Source organism: Lithobates pipiens, unplaced genomic scaffold, assembly GCF_037356315.1.
Source record: "Lithobates pipiens isolate NorthernLeopardFrog02 unplaced genomic scaffold, aLitPip1_a1.2 Scaffold_19, whole genome shotgun sequence".
Taxonomy (NCBI): Eukaryota; Metazoa; Chordata; class Amphibia; order Anura; family Ranidae; genus Lithobates; species Lithobates pipiens.
In genome coordinates, this window is record NW_027507764.1 from 548,284,138 (window position 1) to 548,308,559 (window position 24,422).

Consider the following 24,422-nt stretch of genomic DNA (forward strand, 5'->3'; position numbering starts at 1 on the left):
GAAGTTCTGATTGAATGTAACACGTATGGGGGGGAGCTACGCATGACGTAACATGCTGCTTATACTTAAGTGGTGAGCACTTAGATCTTTTCTTTCTACCCAGGACCTGGCGTCCTTGCTGAGATCTAAGTAGACGTGAGAGAAGTTTATAGTCCGTGTTAACCCTTTTGATACCCGCTTGCATGACCACCTGTTTGCACAGGGGTCCGTGCCATAAGGTGAGAGTGATTAGTTAGACCGGAGGTGGAGGGATTGTCACGCTACTGTGGGAAAAAAAATTACTTACGTCAGTGCTACAGTTTGAATTTAAAATGTATTTGTGTGAACTGTGAAGTTAAGTAATGGATTGTGGAAACTAACTAGTGTCAGGTGATTGTATATAGTGTATACCACGTTTACCACTGACTAATGCAGAGTTGTATCAGCTAAAAGTAGTTGGATCTGTATGTGTGTTATAATGAATCGAAATTAGTCGATTAATCGATTTAAAAAAAAAAACATTAATCGATTGAGAAAATTTTAATCAGTAACAGCCCTAGTTTCGATAGGTGTCTACGTATCAGATAAAACTTTTTTTTTTTTTCATATTTATTAAAATACTTGGATTTATTGTTTAACTTTAATATATACAGCACATGCATTTAATTAGAAAATAATGGGAAAAATAAGTCTCGCTATCCACCAATTTCACAGCGGATTGACAAACATGGAAATGCTGGACAGAATGACTTTGTGACAATTCTGCCTGCATGCACTCGCACATAAATGGGTAAAGAAAGACTTGAACAATCCTCTGCAGTTCAAATATTCAGGTGAAACTACCCAATTCAACTTTTTTTTTAGTTTTCTCCTTTAAATTTTATCCCTGACAGGTTGCATGCTTTCCTACAGCTTTGCTCATACCCTGTTTCCCCTAAGATAAGACCTAGCGTGATTGTCGGTGTTGGCTGCAATATAAGCCCTACCACCCAAATAAGCCCTACTCTGTTTCCTCAAAAATAAGCCCTACCCTGAAAAGACCTACAAGGACTTTAACTAGGGCTTATTTGGGGGGTAGGGCTTTTATTGCAGCTATCACCGACAATCACACTAGGTCTTATTTTAGGGGAAACAGGGTAGCAGTTTTAGTTCAAGCCTAGAATAGATGTAATTACATTTTTACCCACTAGGTGGCAAAATATATTCACAACAAGGAATAGCAAAAAAGTGCAGCACTTCATGCTTGCCAAAGGTGTTACAATTTGATTGTACAATCTGTTTTACCACTACCAACAACTACACAGTGCAGAAACCTGCATGATTGGATAAAAATTTCAGGTAGCCCCTCATATAAGACTGAACAGTGGTCATAAAATTAGATTGTAAATTGTATTGCCCACTTTTATCAAGGTAAATCACACCTTTCCAGCATATTGAAAACATTCATTACAGCTCATTTTAATTTGCAAAATACTGGTTTATATCTCTGCATGTATTTCTAAATTGAAAAGTAAAAAATAAATAAAAATAAAAACTCTTGTAGGCTTTTATTCACTAAAGGTACAATCCAGACAGTATAAAAACTGTAGAAGACATTATGGTAAATACAAGGTCGGCAGCCTATCTGCTCAGTACTTCAAGTTCAACAGCAACAAAAACTTGGCAATAAATTAATATAACAATGTTTTTTATGTCGAATCCGATATTACTATTATAATTTTCGTATACATGGATATCTTAACCTGCATATATTTATTCTTATAAGCTTTTGATATTTTTACATTGTATGCATGTTGTAAAACATTTTTGATCATATGTGAAATACAAAACCTCATGTAACTACAGTGGTACCCTGGATTACAAACATAATTCGTTCCTGAAGAATGCTTGTAATCCAAAGCACACAGTACAGTATCTCACAAAAGTGAGTACACCCCTCACATTTTTGTAAATATCTTATATCGTTTCATGTGACAACACTGAAGAAATTACATTTTGCTACAATGTACAGTAGTGAGTGTACAGCTTGTATAACAGTGTACATTTGCTGTCCCTTCAAAATAACTCAACACACAGCCATTAATGTCTAAACCACTGGCAACAAAAGTGAGTACACCCCCTAAGTGAAAATGTCCAAATTGGACCCAATTAGCCATTTTCCCTCCCCGGTGTCAAGAGACTTGTTAGTGTTACAAGGTCTCAGGTGTGAATTGGGAGCAGGTGTGTTAAATTTGGTGTTATCGCTCTCACACTCTCATACTGGTTACTGAAAGTTCAACATGGCACTTCATGGCAAATAACTCTCTGAGGATCTGAAAAAAAAGAATTTTCTCTACAAAAAGATGGCCTAGGCTATAAGAAGATTGCCAGGACCCTGAAACTGAGTTTTAGCACGGTGGCCAAGACCATACAGCGGTTTAACAGGACAGGTTCCACTCAAAACAGACCTCGCCATGGTCGACCAAAGAAGTTGCGTGCGCGTGCTCAGCGTCATATCCAGAGGTTGTCTTTGGGAAATAGACGTATGAGTGCTGCCAGCATTACTGCAGAGGTTGAAGGGGTGGGAGTCGGCCCTTCAGTGCTCCGACCATACACCTCACACTGCATCAAATTGGTCTGCATGACTGTTGTCCCAGAAGGAAGCCTCTTCTAGAGATGATGCATTAAAAAGACTGGAAACAGTTTGCTGAAGACGAGCAAACTAAGGACATGGTTTACTGGAACGATGTCCTGTGGTCTGATGAAACCAAGATAAACCTATTTGGTTCAGATGGTGTCAAGCGTGTGTGGCGGCAACCAGGTGACAAGTACAAAGACAAGTGTGTCTTGACTACAGTCAAGCATGGTGGTGGGAGTGTCATGATCTGGGGCTGCATGAGTGCGGCACTGGGGAACTACAATTCATTGAGGGACGATGAATGCCATGTACTGTGACATACTGAAGCAAAGCAGGATCCCCTCCCTCCAGAGACTGGGCCACAGGGCAGTATTCCAACATAACTACCCCAAACACAACTCCAAGATGACCACTGCTTTGCTAAAGAAGCTGAGGGTAAAGGTGATGGACTGGCCAAGCATGTCTCCAGACCTAAACCCTATTGAGCATCTGTGGGCAGGGCCGGTCTTACTATTGGGCTTGACTGGGCTCAAGCCCATGGGCCCCGCCCAATAGGGGGCCCCGCCACTGACTCAGTGACTCAAGTCCAGGGACCCACACCACCCTAAGTCCTGCCCTGTCTGTGAGGCATCAAATGGAAGGTGGAGGAGCACAAGGTCTCTAACATCCACCAGCTTGGTGATGTCATCATGGAGGAGTAGAAGAGGACTCCAGTGGCAACCTGAGAAGCTCTGGTGAACTCCATGCCCAAGAGGGTTAAGACAGTGCTGGAAAATAATGGTGGCCATACAAAATATTGACACTTTGGGCCCAATTTGGACATTTTCACTTAGGGGTGTACTCAATTTTGCTGAGTTATTTTGAGGGGACAGCAAATGTACACTGTTATACAAGCTGTACACTCACTACTTTACATTGTAGCAAAGTGTCCTTTCTTCAGTGTCATCACATGAAAAGATATAAAAAAAATATTTACAAAAATGTGAGGGATGTACTCACTTTTGGGAGATACTTTATATCAAAGGGAGTTTTCCCGTAGAAATCAATGTAAACTCAGAAAATTTGTTCCACGGTGACTTCTATTGTATGCAGTACCGCATGTGGCCAGAGGTCGGGGGTGCCGAAGACACTCGGAAACCGTTCAAAGCCGCTAGGATGCACCAAGTGTTTTTGAGTGCATCCGAGCGGCTCCGAGAGTCACTGGTGCCCCCGCCCCTTTGGCCAAAGTTTGTACTGCACAGCGCAGAGGCTTGAATCCTGCTCAAACCAAGTCAGGATCTTTAAAAAATATTAGCTCGTATTGCGAAACGCTCGTAACCACGTTACTCGCAATCCGAGGTATTACTGTATTAATATCTTCCAAAAATGAATAAGAATGTATTGTACCATACAATGTTCATTTTTGTGTAAATCAATTAAAATCAACTGGATATTACTAATGAACTACTTACAGAACAACTGCCATCATTATACATCGGTACTTTGGTGTAGAATTCTGGGGTTATGGCAGCAGATGGCTTTCTATCCCCAGTATTTTCTTCAATGGCGGGCCATCCTCTTTCAGATAAAAGTAGTCTTCATGGCGGATTTGCCGCAAGATCACTTTTATCGGCGTCAGGAGAGGTGCCCCCCCTTTTGCTCACAGCGGTCTTCCCCGCCGCTTACCAGAGCCACTGGTAGTCGCGGAGACAGTCCGATCCTTTCCCCTCAGTACCATGGAGCCGAGGGAGGGAAAGATGTCCCCCACTCAGCTCCATAACATTGGATTATCTAGACATTCACAAGGCCTTTGATAGTGTCCTATGGCCAGGGCTGGACTGGGACAAAAATTTGGCCCTGGACTTAATCCAAATCGGCCCACTTTAATTTTAAGTGTCCCCATCAGCACCCCCATCAGCACCCAACTTACATCAGAGTGGTCCCCAACAGCGTCTCCCTTACATCAGAGTGTCCCCCATCAGCAACCCCTTCATATCAGAGTGGTCCCATCAACACCCCCTTCACATCAGAGTGGTCCCCAACAGTGTCTCCCTTACATCAGAGTGTCCCCATCAGCACCCCTTTACATCAGAGTGGTCCCCATCAGCACCCCTTCACATCAGAGTGGTCCCCATCAGCACCCCTTCACGTCAGAGTGGTCACCATCAGCACCCCCTTCACATCAGAGTGGTCCCCATCAGCACCCCCTTACATCAGAGTGGTCCCCATCAGTGTCCTCTTACATCAGGCATCATCCCTCTTCTTCCCATCCCACGTGTACTCACAGTTCTCCAGAATGAAGGCAGCTTCTCTTCCTCTCTCCGCTCATGTGATAAGTGACAAGTGATAAGGGGAGAGAGGAAGGAAAGCCTGCTGGTTGTCTATCTCCCCAGGTTGAAGGGAGAAGAAAGCCTAATCCTCACTCCAGCAAGTGTCAGCAGCTGTTCCTTGGTGATAGGAATGAAATAGCGATCATTCCTATAAGTCAGGACTGCACCTGACTGGCCCACTGAGCCATCAGCCCACCGGGAAACTCGCGGTAGTCCCAATGGCCAGTACATGCCTACCTATTGCCCTTCTTGGAACAGACCCTAGCAAAATTTGGTTTCTCAGGGGCCTTTGTCCACAGGTTCCGAGCACTATACCATCATCCCCGCACATGAATTAGGCTTCCAGGATGCAACTCGGACTACTTCACCCTAGGTCAGGGGTCTCAAACTCAATTTACCTGGGGGCCGCTGGAGGTAGATTCTGGGTAAGGCTGGGCCGCATCAAGTTTTCCACAAAAACCTTTAGGGTGGGCACGCACCTGTCTGGTTTATAAAAATAGCACTCCTCCACTCTGCTGTGCCCCTCTGTATATTTCTTGCCCTGTATGCTAATACTGAGCATCAAGGAGGAAGAGACGCCGGATTTTCTCAATGGGCGTCTCCTTCTCCATGTGCCTCAATCCAATCACAGTGAGAGTCACAGCCAGGAAGAAAAAAACTCCTTGTCTGTGACACTCTTTGATGTGATTGGATCACAACACAGCCAGGGAGAAGGAGACGCCCATTGAGAAACCCCTGCGTCTCCTCCTCCCATGCAGGGCCTCCAATGGCAGAACGTCCTGTCGCCTGAACGGGAAAGAGAAGAAAAAAAGTGAGGCATGGAGAGCGTGACTGACAGGCTGGTACTTGCCTCTCCGTGTCCCTCCCATCGAAGAAGATGAAGTCGCCGCTCTGAACGCACTTGGTGCAGGTCAGCGTCCGGCGGTGTTACACAGCGGGCAGCGCTCCACCGCCACTTACTCCCCCTGGTGAGACGCCGAGGTACTGTACTTGGCGGTGGAGCGCTGCCCGCTGTGTAACATCGCCGGAGGCTGACCTGCACCAAGTGCGTTCAGAGCGGCGACTTCATCTTCTTCAAGTACCGGAGGGAAGGTGGCTAAGTGCTTTTCCAGGCGGGGGGCCGCAAAATATTGTCCCGCGGGCCGCAGTTGGCCCGCGGGCCGCGAGTTTGAGACCCCTGCCCTAGGTAGAGGTACAAGACAGGGTTGTCCCCTGTCACCTCTTTTGTTTGCTCTTGCCATCGAACCTCTCGCCCAAGCTATCCGCCTAGATAATAATATCAGGAGTTAAACTAAGGGGGAACACAAATTTAAATTGAGTCTATATGCTGACGATGTCCTTATGTTCCTGCCAGACCCCATTGTCTCTATTCCTAACCTTATAACCACCCTTCATAGGTTCCAAGAAATCTCCGGCTTAGGAGTTAACCTTTCAAAATGCTCAGCCCTCTCAATAAATTTCCCCCTTAGCACTAAGACCCTGATCCAAACCAACTTCAGTTTCCCCACAGATGGCCAGACGCTACTATATCTTGGAATTAAACTGGCCCCATCCCTCCATAAACTTTACTGTGCCAACTACCCCCCTGCATCAGACAGCTATTACACTCCTGGTGCTCTTTTCATATCACGTTCTTGGGCAGAATACAGGCGGTAAAAATTTCCATACTTCCCATACTTTTATTCTTCTTTAGAGCCCTTCCTAATTATGTACCCAAACAGACGATTTAACAGCTACAGCGCGATGTGAACAAATGTATCTGGTGTCATAAAAAACCACGCCTGGGCAAACAGATGCTATATAGATCGCGGCCCTTGGGTGGCGTGGGCCTACCTAACCTTTGGCTGTACTATGTTTCAGCTAGACTCCTGCAATTAGCCCAATGGCATACCTCCCCACACGGTATACCCTGGCTCCGCTTTGAGCGGGCCTCTATTGGCCCTTTCTATCTCCCGGCCTTTTATGGGCTAAATCTATTCGCCCTAAGGACATTTCTGTCCGGAACGCTGTGGTTGGTCAATCTCTACACTTATGGTCCCTTTATAAACATAGATTCTCCCTTCTCCCTTCCCACCCTAAATTGGCATCATTCTTGGGCGACCCCTCCTTTCCAGCAGCGTTCTCAAACCCAAATACCTTATCCTTGTGGGTGGCGGGAGGGTTGGTCACTCTGGACTCCTTATTGGGGACGGGGTGATCCGCTCCTTCCTATCCTTAGAATCTTCCTACTCCCTCCCCAGATCAGAGTTTTATAAATACCTGCAAATCAGACATTTCTATGACACACACTACTCCAGATACAGGGCTAACCCCCTCGCTACATTTGAAGACCTGTGTGGCCCCTCCTCCAGGGATAGGGGTACAATCTCCCTGCTGTATAGTTATCTGGGTGGCCTGGGCCTACCTGCCAAATCCTCAGCAATACTTCAATGGGAGGCAGAGACAGGCGAGGAGGCCTCCCCCGAGGGGTGGTCGCTACGAATCTCAAATATGCATAAATGCACAAAGTCTGTAGCGGTGAAAGAAACCGTAATGAAACTCCACACGAGATGGTACTATACTCCAGCTAAACTCCATAAATGTTTCCCCTTGGTCACGGAGAACTGCTTCAGAGGTTGCCCTGATAGAGGTACCCATTTGCACATTTTCCCCTCGTTAAGGGTCCTGTGGCAACGGGTGACGGAGAGGGTGGCCGATATCACAGGGATTTTGACCACCCTCACTTACCAGATGTGCCTATTCTTTGCGGAGGTCCCCGGAGCCATTCCCCCCCCCCCCCCCCGAACAAAAACTTGCCCATACTTTATTTAGTGCAGTACATTGGGCTATCGCTCTGTTCTGGCGCACCCCAGGGGTCCCATGGGACCAAATCCTTAAACGCATGGCGGCCATTCAACTAATGGAAAAGGTGTTCCACACTATAATGGACACAATACCCACATATGAGTTGAAATGGAAAGCCTGCCCCCCTGGCCAATGACCACCCCACTTCCTCGCCCATCAGTGGATTCCTCTGTGTCATGATCCTCCATTACATGTACCTTCTTACCAATTTACCCGTAGCTCCTTTGGTTTTTTGTTTATGTGTTTTAGTTATTTTTGTTATGTTTCCTGTACTACCCACGAACTGCCGGTATTTGAGCTCTTTACGGGTGGGTGTCGAGTGGCGGGATCCCTTGCTCCTTAAGCTAGAGAGAGACTTTCCTCTTCCCACACTCTCCTCACTGGACCCCCACATGGCTGCCATCACACATTATACTCTGTACTTGTGTGGATCCTACCGGTATGTGTATTCCCTGCTATACTATTTCTGATGTATCTCTTTTATTGTACTGGCTGAATTTCTTCAATAAAACATTTGTATTAAAAAAAATAACATTGGATTATGAAAGTGATGTCAAACGTCACTTCCACCCAATGGTCTTTTTTTTTTATTGCATTTAAGTGTAACTGTGAAATCTGAGGTCTTTTTGACCCCAGATCTCACATTAAAGAGATCCTGCCATGCTTTTTTTTCTATTACAAGGGATACTTACATTACTTACTAATAGTAATAAAAGCGACCCAATTTTTTTTTTTATAGGGACAGTGGTAAAAAAAAAAAAAAAAAAAAAAGAAAAGAAAAAGTTAAATAGATAAAAAAAAAAAAAATTATTCCAACCATACATGAGGTATCGTCGCGATCGTTAGAGCGAGAGCAATCACTTTAGAAAAAGACTTCCTCTGTAACTCAAAACTGGTAACCTGTAGAAATTTTTAAACGTCGCCTATGGAGATTTTTAAGGCTCAAATTTTGTCGCTATTCCACAAGTGGGTTTGAAGTGTGACATGTTGGGTATCAATTTACTCAGCGTAACATTGTGAAAGATAATCTAAAAAAAAATTTGGCTAATTTTACTGTTGTCTTATTTTTTAATTAAGTGTACACATTAAGTGTATTTTTCCCCAAAAATGTTGCTTATAAGACCGCTGAGCAAATGTTGAGCACCAGTGGCAGCTGGTCCTCAACATTTTTTGGGGGACGCAAATGAACTTAAACATTTTGAAAAACACTGAAACAAAAACATCAATTGCAGCCACTGTGCCCATCATATGCAGCCAACTGTGCCCATCATATGCAGCCACCCGTGCCCAGCAAAAGCAGCCACCTGTGTCCATCATATGCAGCCACCTGTGCCCATCATATGCAGCCAACTATGCCCATCATATGCAGCCAACTGTGCCCATAATATGCAGCCAACTGTGCCCATCATATGCAGCTTCTGTGCTCATCAAATACAGCCAAATGTGCCCCATCAATTGCAGCCTCTGTGCCCATAATATGCAGCCACTGTGCCCCACAAATGCAGCCAACTGTGCTCCATCAATTGCAACCTTTGTGCCCGCCTGCTGTCTGTCCGGCACTTACCTCATCATGGTAGTGGGTCAGACAGTGGGTCAGGTGGCGAGCTGTGGGATGGGTAGGACAGCGATGGCTCAGTGTCCTCCATGCGCCCTCTGTGCGTATCTTCTTCCTGTTTTGCTAGGTGGCCAATAAGATTGCCTCTACCTTCAGCCAATCAGGTGCCCGGTATTACATTGAGCCTCCTGATTGGCTGAGAAGTGGATCTGTGTTAGCAAAGCAAATATTCATTTGCTTTGCTAATACACCTGGGTGCACTGCGAGCGCAATGGCTTTCGCTCGCAGTGCACCTTCTTTGAAGTCTATTAGAGCCTATAGATCTAATCAGGTGCTTCAAAAACACCTCCCACCACTGTAATAAAGGGGCCCTGAAAAGAGGTCCAGACACCTGAATGGGGGTGGCTACAGTGGCTGTGGATAGATTCATGCAATGCACAAATCTATCCATAGTACACAGAGGTGGTGGCTGGAGAGAGGGGGCAGCTCCCGAGTACCTGTAATGGACGCACGGCCACTGGGTGTGACATAAAGTATTGAAACGTCCGCCATTTTATTCTCTAGTGTGTATGAATAAATATATATGTTTGGGGGTTCTAAGTAATTTTCAAGCAAAAAACAAACAAACTGAGTTTAACTTGTAAACAAGTTTGAAAAATAGGCCTGGTCCATCAAGCTATTTCCTTTTTTTAATGAAATTATTAGCATAGCAACACAAAGAGGCCTACGATGGGTATAACAATTTGGCCCCATTCATACCATCATGTTGCAGTAAAGTACAGTAACATGTGCATTGCAATACTATTCATTATGAATAGCACTCCAACACACCCGCATTGCAGCACACCACAATGTACCACCATGGCTTGTGTTGAGCTATGTAAAGAAAGCTGGGTCAGTTACATTTTTTCATCTGCTCTGGTGTATTAACGCACACCAAAGTAGACAGGCAAGCATCAAACCTTGGGGTGTAAAGTGTAATAGAGAATGGATGGATTCATGAAGAATCGTTCTTGCCAAACCAATCTATTAACCTTCTATGAGGAGGTGAGTTGCCATCTAGATAAAGGAAGGCCTGTGGTCGTGGTATATCTGGATTTTGCAAAAGCATTTGACACAGTTCCCCATAAACGTTTAATGTACAAAATAAGGTCCCTTGGCATGGACCATAGAGTGAGTACATGGATTGAAAACTGGCTTCAAGGGCGAGTTCAGAGGGTGGTGATAAATGGGGAGTACTCGGAATGGTCAGGGGTGGGTAATGGGGTCCCCCAGGGTTCTGTGCTGGGACCAATTCTGTTCATAAATGACCTGGAGGATGGGGTAAATAGTTCGATCTCTGTATTTGCGGACGATACTAAGCTAAGCAGGGCAATAACTTCTCTGCAGGATGTGGAAACCTTGCAAAAAGATTTGAACAAATTAATGGGGTGAGCAACTACATAGCAAAGGAAGTTTAAGGTAGAAGAATGTAAAATAATGCATTTGGGTGGCAAAAATATGAATGCAATCTATACACTGGGGGGAGAACCTCTGGGGGAATCTAGGATATATAGGTTGGACTTGATGGACTTGTGTCTTTTTTCTAACCTGTCCACTCGCATAAAGAGTGCCAGGCCCAGGAACCAGGGTCTTAAATAGACTCTGCCTGACCTAGGATGGCTGCCAAAGTCACATGGGGAGCCAGCATCCAATCGGATAGCTACCTCCCAGTGGCCAAAGAAACCGTAGAGGAAGTTTCTCTTTGCTTCCTCCCGCATTTGTATTTCCGCTGCGGTCAAGCACCACCCGCAGTGGAGAAAATAGACTGCACCTGCCTACACGTGGTCCAAGAAGTAAAGAGAATCATCTCTAATGAGAACACAAATAGCAATAACAGCTGATAGAGGTTCTAGCCCTTCCTCTATCCAAAACATACAAAAATAGTTTGGCCACGATTCTTCTTTAAGGGCTCATTCATACATGTGGCTATACAGCCACCCCTCTGAAAAGTGACTTGCAGTGGACTGCTTTTCAGAGGGCATTTCCTAGACAGAGAGGAATTCATATGTCACCTCTTGGCTGCCTGCTTTAGCCTTCAAAATGCCAACCCACCACACCATAACTATGTGCTCTGCACGCGGTTTCAAAGTGGTTGTGGTGGGACCCCATTCACATGAATAGGTTGTGTTTGGCGGTGGTACCATGTGGTCAGTGCGCCATGCCATTTCATTTTTGCTACAATGCATCATGGCTTTGGAATGGGTACATCCCAGAGCTGCCCTAGTGTAGGTGGGTGGTCAGCCCATGTGAACGAGCCCTAAAAGTCCCGCTTGGAACACAGTGGAATTTGTCGATCCAGCAGCTAGAAGATGTTGTACAGTGAACACTGCAAACCCAGCTCTTGTGCCATGACTCTTTCCCGCCACAAGCCATAGTTTGAAGACATTTGCAGTCACGTTGCAGTGTATGCATTTCTCAGAGTCAGACTTGACCTTTGCTTGCACCTGCCTGAGCTGTCAGCCAACAGTGAAGAAGGGAAATGCGCAGTCTACACCATTCCGACAAGAGCAGGCTGACATTGACACCGTCCCTTCACATCAAACAGGATATTGTGCTGCTCTGCTTCTCAGCCATGTTAATGACATTCTACAGGCCACAGAGAGCTGACACTGGGGTCAGAAAATGGTATGAAAATGGAGTTACACCAGGGTGTAAAATAAAAGGCATCTGAACATTTTGTCTGGTAGATGGAAGCGCTTGTATTTCCTTTATTGTGCCTTCCCATGTTCAGACTTGGCCAAATAACTTAAAACTCAGAAACTGGGAATGCGGATATCAGTAATAATGAACTAAACTGGTTGAATGTTCTTCTGATGTGATCCTTGGAGTCTGATTTGCAGGTCAAATTAATTGCAGCATGAATGGAATGGTGAAGGACCCTTAACCCCTGCAAAGGACCTCTTTAGAAGTGATTGTATATTTGCTGAGAACAGATTAGCTCCTTTGAACCCCTTACCAGTTTACCTCCTGCATGCGAAGTGCATGCGAAGTGCTCTGCAGCCCACTTTTTAAGGGTGTAAAGTGGGCTCCCATTTATCCTTGCTGACCTCAGTTTACCAAGAGAATGGGCTGATGATATAATACATAGCCATAAGGGTTCCTCTGGACCTTGTAGATGCAGTTATTATATTATATTATATTACTAAACTAAGTCCTTACCCTTAGCAAGGTCTAGATAAGTGTATCTGCTCTGTGCCACGTGTTTTCATTTTTTCTTGTGTTGTAGTGAACTGCATCAGATTACTATGCCTCCCTGATCCTGCAAAGCCCACGGAAGGATCCTCGTATTCTTCGGATCAAGGAGAGGAACCATTACTGGCTGGCCACTCTCCTTGATCCAAGGTACAAGGGCAAGGTTGTGGACCTTATCTTGCCATCGCAGAGGGAGTAGAGGATGAGACATCTCCGGGAGGCCTTGCAGAAAGGTCTGTGCAACGCGTTCCCAGAGACTGGGAGGTTACAAACTCCTGGTCCTGGACAACATGTTGCTGAGGCTTCGGTCAGTCGAAGAAGGAGCGGTGGAGAAGGTGGCCATCTGACCGATGCGTTCAGGCAATTTTTTAGTCCGCAGCCCCAAGGTATGATCGGTTCCAGCATCTGATTTACAGGAATACCTAGGGGCAAGGTCAGACTTGGACACCTTTCCCACCGAAAATCCTCTGGCTTACTGGGTCTTGAGGATGGATTACTGGCCAGAGCTTGCACAGTATGCAATTGAGCTCCTGGCCTGTCCTGCATTCAGCGTTATTTTTCGGAACACACCTTCAGTGCTGCTGGAGGCTTTGTAACCGATCACAGGGTGTGCCTGTCCACCGACTCGGTTGATCAACTGACCTTCATAAAGATGAATCAGTCTTGGATCACCACCAGCTACCAAGCACCGCCTGTATACTGCTGTTCTGAGTATATAGGGCCTGGGGGCCCCACGCCTTTCCTGTTTTTAATTTGGGTACGAGGTTCCCCTTAATATCCGTACAAGACCCAAAGGGGCTGGTAATGGGCAGGGGGGCTACCCATGCCATTTTTTTCTCAATGATTTTCATCCGTATTGCCGGAACCAGACATTACATTAAAACCGCAAGCAGTTTAAAATGACTTTTTTTTCAGTTAAATGTAATTTTGTGCAGGGACTGTTCTAAACACGGGAAACACGTGCCACTTCACAAGCATACTATAGACACCCCCCAGGCATGATATTTAAAGGAATATTTAACTTTTTTTTTTCACTTTAATCGTCATTAAAATCAGTGCTCCTGAAAAAACTGCAGTTTTTAAAAAAAATGTTGGCATTGATCCATGTCCCCTGGGGCAGGAGCCGGGTCCCCAAACCCTTTTTAGGACAATATCTTGCATATTAGCCAATAAAATTAGCACTTTTTATTTCGAACGTTCAAGTCCCATGGACTGCAATGGGGTTCTAAAGTTCGTACGAATTTTCGGTCCTTTTCGAAAGTTCTGGTGCGAACCGAACTGGGGGGTATTCAGCTCATCCCTAACCAGGGGAGACAAATGATCAAAAGGCTGCATTATATCATTAGATTGAAGGGCCCTTATTAGCGCAAGTGTGTGGTGGAGTATCCACAACACTGCACATAAGTATTTCCTACAAGCATGCCCTATTATATGTGTGGTCAGTACAAGTTTGGCTACAGCTACACTTTGGGTACATTTAGTGACCAACATCAGATTACACTATTAGGTGTGGGGTAACATCTTTGTACTGTGGCGATAGGTCTTTTGACTAGGATGGATGTGACTGCATTTTGACTGCAAGGGGAGTTTACCATTAGGCCCTGCCCACTGGCTTGTTTGATGGGAGGAGGGCTGCTTTTGATCCTTGACGATTTAAGGGGTGACTTGACATTGGGTTGGTTCAGCTCTGAAGAAGAAGAAGAAGTCTCCCGAAACATGTTAGCTTTTTACGGTTTACGTTTTTACATGTTTGTGAGTATTAATTTGCCTTTGGGGATTTAATAAATTGTTTAGTGGTAATGCAGAAGGAGCTTGCACATTCTTGTGTGTGTTTTTTGCATTTGACTGAAGGTTCCCTGATTTGTGGAGGGCTGCAACTAAGGAAGCATTACACACCTAAGCATCTTTGGGAGCACCATGTATTGAGCACTGGTGTTTTTTTTTTGTGGATCTAGTATACCTGCCTGTGCCCTGTTAGATCCATCAAAAGTAGAGTGGGCAAATGTGAGTGTACTTTTAATGTTTCAGGATGTCAAGAGCATACGAGGTGTGTCTAAAAAGTTTGGTGAATGGTCCGATAGCTCAACAGCAACATGGGCCAGGTGCATGCACCTGCACATGGCTATCCAGAAACACAATGCCTCCTAGCGTGAAGTACACGTGACAGTAAGGGTAAACCTGCTGTAGCGGCCTCGCACGCTTTGAGTAAATAATGAGAGGAGAGCTTCTGATGGGTGCTGTACTTTTATTCTTTTGCCTCATAGGTGTGCAGTAGGTATTGAACACCACAGAGGTTAATCCTTTTAACTCCTTAAGCATTTTAAGCACCTTAAGCAACTTAGCACTGTGAAAACTGTAAAATGACATATAATACATTTGTTTACAGAGATCACCAAAAAGGGTTTTACAACAGAATTACATTAAACATCTAAGGAAACGTGACTATATGTTAAAAGATTTGGATAGTCTAATCTTTTAACTAACAGCATGGACTCAATTTATTCCTAAAAACATATATACTTTTATAGACAATGCGCCTTTACTGCATACCTTGCTCCGCTTGCCAACGAGTTCAACTTTAAACTTTAGAAAACTTAAATAAACAATCGCCTTCACACAAGGTACTGCTGGCTTGCTTGCCTCTGAATGCTGAATCAATGTGAACCCCCTTTCTCCAAAACTAGCGGAAGGAGGAAGTGTCTGATGATTAAAACATTCCCCAGGGTAACAAGAGGAAGGCATAAAGGTTCCACCTGTCAGCGCTAAGCAGACAGTAATGCCGCGTACACACGATCGCACCATTCCGACAACAAAATCCATGGGATTTTTTCTGATGGATGTTGGCTCAAACTTGTCTTGAGCACGGTCACACAATGTTGTCGGAAATTCCGAACGTCAAGAACATGGTGACGTATGACGAGCCGAGAAAATTTAAGTTCCATAGCCAGTGCAGCTCCTCTGCTTGATTCAGAGCATGTGTGGAACTTTGTGTGTCGGAATTGTGTACACACGATCGGAATTTCCGACAATGCATTTTGTTGTCGGAAAACGTGAGATCCAGATCTCAAATTTTGTGTGTCGGAAATATAGATTGGAAAAGGTCTGATGGAGCCTACACATGGTCGGAACTTCCAACAACAAGCTCCCATGGAACATTTCCCGTCGGAAAATCCAACCGTGTGTACGCGGCATTACACCTGCTGTGGGCAGTCGAACATAGTCAGTGTGAGAGGTAGGGTCAAAGTGCAATGGAACGAGTGAACATCAAGTTCTGGTACAAATTGGGGAAAACTGTGACAGAGACACATGAAATGTTGGTGCAAGTGTACGGGATGGAAACTGTTAGCACAAAATGTATTTACCACTGGTTCAAAAGCTTTCATGACAAGAAGGAAAAAACTTAGGATGAGCCATGTTCAGGTTGGCCGCCGACAAGCAGAACCCCAGACATGATCGAGCGAGTGTGACAAATGCTGGCACTAGATCGGTGACTGACTCTGCGATTGATGGCGGAGAAATTGGGCATTAGCAAGGACACGGTGCGCACCATCATCCGTGAAGATTTGGGTAAGTGGAAGATCTGTTCCTGGCTTGTGCGCACAAGCTGACAGACGAACAGAAAGCAAATTGAATGGAATTTTATTACCATGTGTGACCAGGCTACATCCTTTCTGCAAACCATGGTTACAGGGAATGGGACCTGGTGCGATCCGTGTGTGCCAGTTCTTGGCTCAGCATGGCATACCTGTTTTCAATCATCCACTGTACTCCCCTGATCTGGCGCCTGTGGACTTCTTTATTTTTCCCCACCTGATGAGCGTCATGAAAGGCGCACATTTTGCAGATGTGGCGGAAATTCAAGAATGTGTGACAAAGGTCAATTCCTTAAGAGGCCTTTGCTGACAGCTTCTAGAAGCTTCATGGCCCTTGTCATAAGTGTGTTGTGAAGGATGGCTATTATTTTGAAAACCGATAAATATAATTTGTTTGCATTTTCTGTTTTGTTTTCTGATGCCATTCACCAAACTTTTTAAAAACACTTAGTGTAAAGAATTCATCCCCAGAAATAACTGTGAAAGTATGCAGTTGCCTGCTCAGATATGTTAAAAAACTTAAATAATTTCCATGGGGTGTACTTTTTTTTTTTTCTACATATGTAATTGTTTGGAGGGTGATGAGAATTGCATACACCAGGCCAAAGCCACAACATTTCTGGCTCCTAATGTTTTTGGGGAAGGTTCCTATATTTTGAGAAGATTTGTACAGGTGCGGTCTTGAGTTTGAGACAGGTAACAAGAGAGCCTTGATCTGGTTATATTCTATTCATAGTCCTTGCCAGGAATTCCTACAGTGTTGGGAAATGGAATGATTAGGTAGCATTTAGTGGGAAGGTCAATCTGGGGTCCATGTATCTTGAATAAAAAAAAAACATTTGTCAGTCTCTGGCTTTCTAAGCTCCATTCATAAATGTGAGACTAAAATCTGAAGCTGTTAGCAGCAGGTTAATGGTCCTCGTGAATGCTTAAAAAAGGAGCCACACAATGTATATTTATTCTAGCTTGCTTTTCCCGCAGTGGGTGCACGTGTCCTCAGACCAGCAAGCTTTTCACAGGTCCATTTAGATGTTCAGACACAGTGGTCAAAGAAGAAGCTATGACTAAACTTTGCAGACTGAGTTTCCTGTCTTTGGTCTAAAAATCGAAACCTGAATCGGGGCCAGGATTAGCTGGAGGCGAGTAAAGAATTTAGTCAGAGGAAAATAAACAACCTGCAGACGGGATGAGAAGCAATATGCATAAAACAATTTAAAGGTACACTCAAGAAAAACATTAACATTTTTGCAAGCATATCTACAGTTTTTTTAGGAAAGTAATTTTTGAAGTAGCAAATGTTCAAAATTCCTATATTATATTTTTATTTTTTTTGTCCCATTGGGGTTCCTTCACTTCCTGTCCTGGAGACAGAAAGGAATATGACATCTGTCCAAACTGAAATTTAGATAGTTCAGATAGTTGTCATTAGAACAGGTGTCCTCACTGGAGGATTTGCCATCTATTCCTGTTTCGATGACAATTGTATAATTGGGGATTTTCCATCACTTTCTGTTCAAGAGACAACAGGCCAAATAGAGGTGAACTTTTCCAAAAACAGAAGGCACATCCTCCTTTTCCTAACTACGGCAAGTCTACTTTGGACTTCCCCAGCATGTCCACCAGGGGTGATGAAGGAATCTTCACAGAAAAACCACTGTGGACTGGTCACACCAGCCAGTGCACGTTGACTGTACGTTAGTATATTTCCACTTATCTACGCACTAATAAATTGAATACACATCTGTCCAAACTGAAGGTTCTACAACTCCTTCCAGAACATTGTTCTAGTTTCTTCTAACCTTTTCTGGAGTTACTGGATTGTGCTGTGCACTGGTGGAAAATACTCCACCACAATTCTCCACCTAAACACCACTACCGCTACCTGTCACTGTGATGACCACATCTGGCATTGTGGCAGCCTGCTTGGAATTCGTGCTTTCTATCTTGGTCCACCTCAGTGTTAACTGTGGAACACCTGCAATGGTGACACTACCTATCTGTCACTGAATAGTGACAAATTTATTAGGCGCTAGAGAATATGTGCAGAAAGAGCAAGCAGTAGACCTTGTTACAGCTCTGTAATTGGTCAGATCTAGCTCAGTGGGCAGATTTGTGACTAGCAAACACAGTATGTGGCTTTTGAAAAGAAGGCTTATCTGCATTTGGCTTTGAGCCCTGGATTACTTCTATGTAACAGGAATTAACATTACTGGATTATTTTTCCTCCACAAGATGGCAGAGGCAGAAATGCTTATTGTTAATATTGCATTTAGACTGCAGAACACTGGCAAATGTAGTTTAAGCAGAGGGCAGAGCCATTCTCACTGCTGGGAAAAGAGCTACTGTGTGCCTGATAGCAGGGGAGCGGACAACGGAAGAGCTGGTTCGGAGTGAGGGTAGCTGTTTGTGGCTCGCTGAGGAACAAGGAGCTGGTGGGCCAATGTTGTGCTGAGCGCTGCTGTATCTGCTAACACAGATTGCTGGACTGAGATGGACAAGGTCTGCACTGTCTGTCGCTCCACTGCTGGCCTGAAACGCCAGCTGGTATCTGAATTGCCACTGCTTTAGGCCTGCTGCAGGAGATAGGGAGGCGACCCACTGCTATGGTCTACACAACCTTTCCTGCCAGTCAATCGAGGTACCTGAAAGTGGGACCCCTCCAACGTCTTGGCTTGCCGCTAAGGAGATCCCAAAGGAGAGTGGAGACCCATAGTCATGCTGGAATACTGACATGGCTTATACTGTTCCCCTTCCAAGGAAGTTATGCTTTTAAACCAATATACACAATTTCCCTAGAATTCTGCTGATACTGAACTAGGCTCAACTTGACCACTCTTATCTGTTTTAGTTGCTAGAGCTTACTGCACATTAATACTGCTCACTGATTTGTTGCTAGAGGTTATAGCACATCATTACGGCTCACTGATTGGTTTCTGCAGTTTACAGCACATTAACTCCTCACTGTCTATACGCCATGGACTGGGTAGCTGAGGGGACCCACTAATAGACAGAAACTCCAAGAACTTGCTATTAACAATGAGCAGAGCAGAGCACACACAGCTATGAAGGTTAACTAAGTGCTGGTATGAGCCCAATGTGAGCAGCATCCCAGAAGATGGGCTGCCAGGAATAAATGACTAGTTATGCCTCCTGCAGTAAAAAAGGACTGGCCAGGAATAGAGAAGTCATACAGAACTGCTACAGACATAGGTGAGGGCTGTATGTCCATGTCCCATTGACTTCAATGTACTATCCACCCTCTGGGACTACATTTCCCATCATGCCCTTCTGGTCTGTCTGATTGGTCCTTTCTGCAGCCAGGGAGGAGAGACAGTGGGGGTGGAGAGCTGGGATTTATTACTTGTAGCCAGAGCTTTTTTTTTCTCACTGAATAGGTGCGAGATCTCACTCTCCCTTGTGGAGAGACATAGAGCAGTGCCAAATAATCTGTGCATTACATAAGGAACAAGAGGCACAGGATACCGCACTGCATGACACACAGGGCTTGGGAGTGCATACTATGCAATATTGAGGTGCTTGAATCACATGGGACACAAAAAATTGGCACATGGGACAGTACTTACATATCCTCTCCCATAGTAACCATCTGTTGCTCACCTCTGCACACGTCTTTGCTTACCTCTGCATCCCCATCCACATTTCACTTCTGTACTCCCATCCACAGCTCACCTCTGTATCCCCCATCCACAGCTCACCTCTGTATCCCCCCCATCCACAGCTCACCTTGTACTCCCCCCATCCACGGCTCACCTCTGTAATCCTCCATCCACAGCTCACCTTGTACTCCCCCCATCCACAGCTCAAATCTGTAGAACAAGCCAAAGATCCAAATCAATATTTGCACATCTCTTTATGTAAGTTATACAATATGGTTTCTACACTTTATTACAGCACAAACTGTATCTATTGAAACAAGCATTTTTTGTATATTTAACACTTTTAGAATGCCTTGCTCATCTATCCAGATAAACGTTTAAGCTCCTGAGGACACGCCCTAGCGAGCACAAAACGAGTTGAGCAAACAAACGTTTTTATATCCCAGATTGGGTTAGACCCCCAGACTACTCTCTTATTTTACGGGACTTTGGTCATGTAACATTACCTTGTATCAGTGTAACTAACCATGCAAGCGCATATTGAACAGACATACAAATATTTGTATAGATGGTGTAATTATTATGTCATTTTTAATTGTCAATGCCTTTTCTATTTTTGTAAACATTTTTGTAAAAATAAAGATGTACACATGTTTTTTATATAATTATCTGTGCATGAAAAGTCCATGTTTCTTTCTCAAACTTTTTCCATGCAAAATTAGGACGTGGCATAGTGTACTATAGTTCTGTCCACAGTACCACCCTGTGGTGACACTTAAAGTAGAAATCCACTCTAAAACTAAAATCCCTGCATCTATAGACATGCACGATCTAACACTAACTCCACAAACCCTGTAAAGAAAAAATTTGTATAGTAGACATACCTTTTTTGAAGCTACTCAGCTGCGGCTTCGGTGTGGAGGCGGGTGCAGTGGACACATCTGACAACGGAAGCCCCATAGTAACTCGATGGGTGACGTCACTCCCCATTAATTTCACAGCCGTTGGCCATGTCCTCCGCAGAGCTTCCACCACTGGAGATCGGGTCAGAACGGTTTCAAAAAGGTATGTATACTGATTTTTTTTCTTTACAGGGCTAGATAGGTTAGTATTAGATAGTGGATGTCTATAGATGCAGGGATTTTAGTTTTAGGGTGGATCTGGGTAGCCTGGGGAGTTGAAAAAGGAGTTTCCCAACCTCTCTAAGGTAAGCTGGGTTCCACGAGCCTCCCACCCAAAGTGACTCCCATCACAGTTTGCTTTAATGTAAACCTGTCACTTGCAGCTAAAAATTAGCATATATTTGTATGTGATTACAATCAGTAGATCCAGAAATGTATGCAACTAGTGCTGAAAGTAAATCTTTCTTTAAAAGTCAAAAAGGTGACACTCAAGGAGAAGAACGTTGGATATGCAACCTATACCCATAACATCTGAATGTGTCCAATTTGATCACTGCTTAAATGTTGGTACCTGTTTTTTGTTTGCATTATGTTTTTTAAAATATAAAAACTTTTCTGTTTAAGAAAGTGACTCTACCCCTTCCCTCTCTAATTCTCAGAGAGTAAAAGGACCAATTGGAAGTTGATGGAGTTAGAAGGGTAGGGCAGTTTTTACAAGAAAACTCAAAATTGTCACACAATAAAGCTGCCTATATCTCTGAATCTTACTGAAGGCAGCCATTATTTGTTTTTATATATTCTTTTTTTAATCATAGACTCTGTTTGAAATTCCCAGGTTTGTAGCAGGTTTACTTAAATGAAAATGATATTATCAATCAATGTATAAAAATCTTATTTTCATGTATAATTTAGTTCTGGGGGGCAGCCGTATTTGCTCATTACATATCAGAGTATATCCAGGCTTCCTGACAGCAACATGTTAATCATCTTATCTCATGCACGTTGATCAGACCAGGTATGCCAAATTGAAAACAGTAGACTCACTGCAGTATCCAATGACATGAAACACAATGCTTATAGTCACTAAAGACCATTTGACCTAGGCTGCCTAACTGAGGAGGTCGGGAATCACAGTGTTTCATTCATGTCAAAAAATATCAGTGTATCACCCTCCTAAGTAGGTGCTAGAAGAGAATATTGTTTTTGGGTCTTTCTGCTTACCAGGAAGACTGCCAGGTAAATTGAGATGCTCTCTGCCTACCAGAGAGCAGGGATCCATTGATAGGGTCTGCTCATGGTGATCAGTAGACTTGTACACAATGGAAAATTTTGTTTAGTTTTGGTTCGTTGTCATTTGTAAAATACATGATTTCGCTCTGTTATATTCGTTATGTTAATATGTTTTCGGATAATTCATTATTTCTGTAGAGTGTCGATATTCATTATACTGAATCTCAAAGCATGACGAATTTATTCATTATATGCGCTATAATTTCATTCATATTCGTTGAAATTCGATATTTATGTATGTATATATATTTGTGATAATGATTCGTAGTTTGGAAAGTCGTTTGTTTATTGAGTCTTTTAACACACACAATGACAACGTCTCTTCTCCTCGGCTCAAATACAATACAACACCCTTCTAACTCAGTTCTCAGGAATGCACTTTGCCAGTAATCCAACCTCCAGCACAAAATTAATCAGCTGATTGGACTCTAAGATTTACTTTGAGTTGACCTTTTGTTTCATTAGATCTTTAACGAATGACTGAATCATGTCAAATTCATTCGTTATATCCGCTATAATTTCTTTTGCATTCGTTGAAATTCGTTATTTTTTTATTCGGATGCATCCGAATGTCCGAATGATGCGAAATTCGGCCGAATTTTGATTTGTTACGAAACAAATTGCTCAAGCCTAGTGCTCAGGTGCTACTCATGTTGTCTGAATGTTTCACACTGGTCCAATAGGACGGGGCATATTGGACAGTGGGAGGAAACCTGACAAATGAGAGCATAGGCATAGTTACAGCCCTGGCCATTGGCAGAGAAAAGTGTCTCAGTGCATGCTGGGTGACTGTATACCAAGAGCACATGTGTTTGGGGTCTTTGGCTGGAGAGTGGGGTCCTAGGGGGAGGGGACAGCTGCCTCTCCTCTGAACAAGCTGCCATGCGGCCTCAAGTGCTTGACCTGAGGGCCTGAATCTGAGTAAAGCTGCAACCTAGATGTCCTGCAGAGCTGACTGGAAAGGGAGACACACCAGGAAGGATCTCTTTTTGCCTACAGTGAGTACAGATCTGTGTTATGGGGCCTGTCCTGTGAGGGCCAACCCTTCAGCTAGCAGTGGACAGGTGTTAGTCAAAGGGGATGCTAGTGAGTGTCCTGAAGATAAACAGTTTCACCAAATCTGCTGCCAGAGCAAGCAAAGGACTTATTCCTTCCATACAATTGTCGTATGGTATAGCAGAGAGTCTGCTACCATGTTTAACCTGGTGAGGCTGAGTGAGAGTTGTCCTCGTGTGTAATTAGTTCCAGTTGGAGTATCCCACTATTCCCTTCTCCCATCCAAGTTCCAACAATAAATACCAAAAAAAAAAACCTGGATTGATTATTGGATAACGAGCGGATGAGAGTTTTGGTGGTTGTGTGAAATCCCCTAGTAACTGGATGAAAGATGAGAAGGGGAAAGCCCAGGGAAGCCCAGGGAAGCCCAGCAATACCTACGGGGACAGTGCTACATCAGACACCTCAGCAATGCAAGCACATTTTTAAATGCTTTATCCTTTTAAAAATGCTGCAAGTTCAGAACAATACCTGCTGATATTCCAGAAATGTAGTGACCCCCTAACTGACATCTAATAACCAAGTAGTGTTGTCATGCTTGGCAAACTTCTCTGCCTCTAGACCAGGGATCTCCAAACTATGGCCCTCCAGGTGTTTGCGGAACTACACATCCCATGAGGCATTGTAAATTCTGACATTCACAGACATGACTAGGCAAATTGTAGTTCCTGGACAACTGGAGGCCCATAGTTTGGAGACCCCTGCTCTAGACTATAGAACACCTACTCTAGATGTTATGAAGATTGGGCAAGGGAGAGGTGTTTTGTAGTTTTCTGTGCCACAAGTAGGCAGGGCTGAAAACATTAAGTTGAGCACTTTTGTACAAGGGTGCTGCTGTATGGCAGCTGTCATTGTTACGCTGAGCTGTTTTACCGCTCTATTAGGTGACAGCATCTGCCCGTCACCCACTAATTGATTGGAGCCAGAAGTAAACACAGTGATCATGTGATAGCTGCTTAGCTCTCGGACTCATGTCCTCTGTACTGGGTTCCCTGTGGCCATTTTGGGGGAGCCAGTGTCTAGTTGGAAACTTAGTTCTTCTGAGATTTGGGCAGCCATTTTGGACCCAGAGTGGTTATATGTAGCCCCTACTGGGTCAGTCTGGTGCACCAGCAGTGTGGGTAGTGACAAGATAGTAACAGCACACAGTCTGGTTAGGAAGAGATAGATCTAGTGCAGGGAAAGATTCCGGATAAGAAGAAACAGCATAGGGACGGTCCAGAGCATCCCTGAATACTGTCTGGAGTTAGAGTAAAACGCAGTTGCTAGCCCATTTCTGGGTTGGTGCATTTTGGCACCTTACAATTACCATCATAACACCCTATCTTAAGGTCCACTGAGTAAACCTAAAAAGACCAGTCTTGAGGAGCTATCCTTGAGACCACTGCATACAGTGCCTTGCGAAAGTATTCGGCCCCCTTGAACT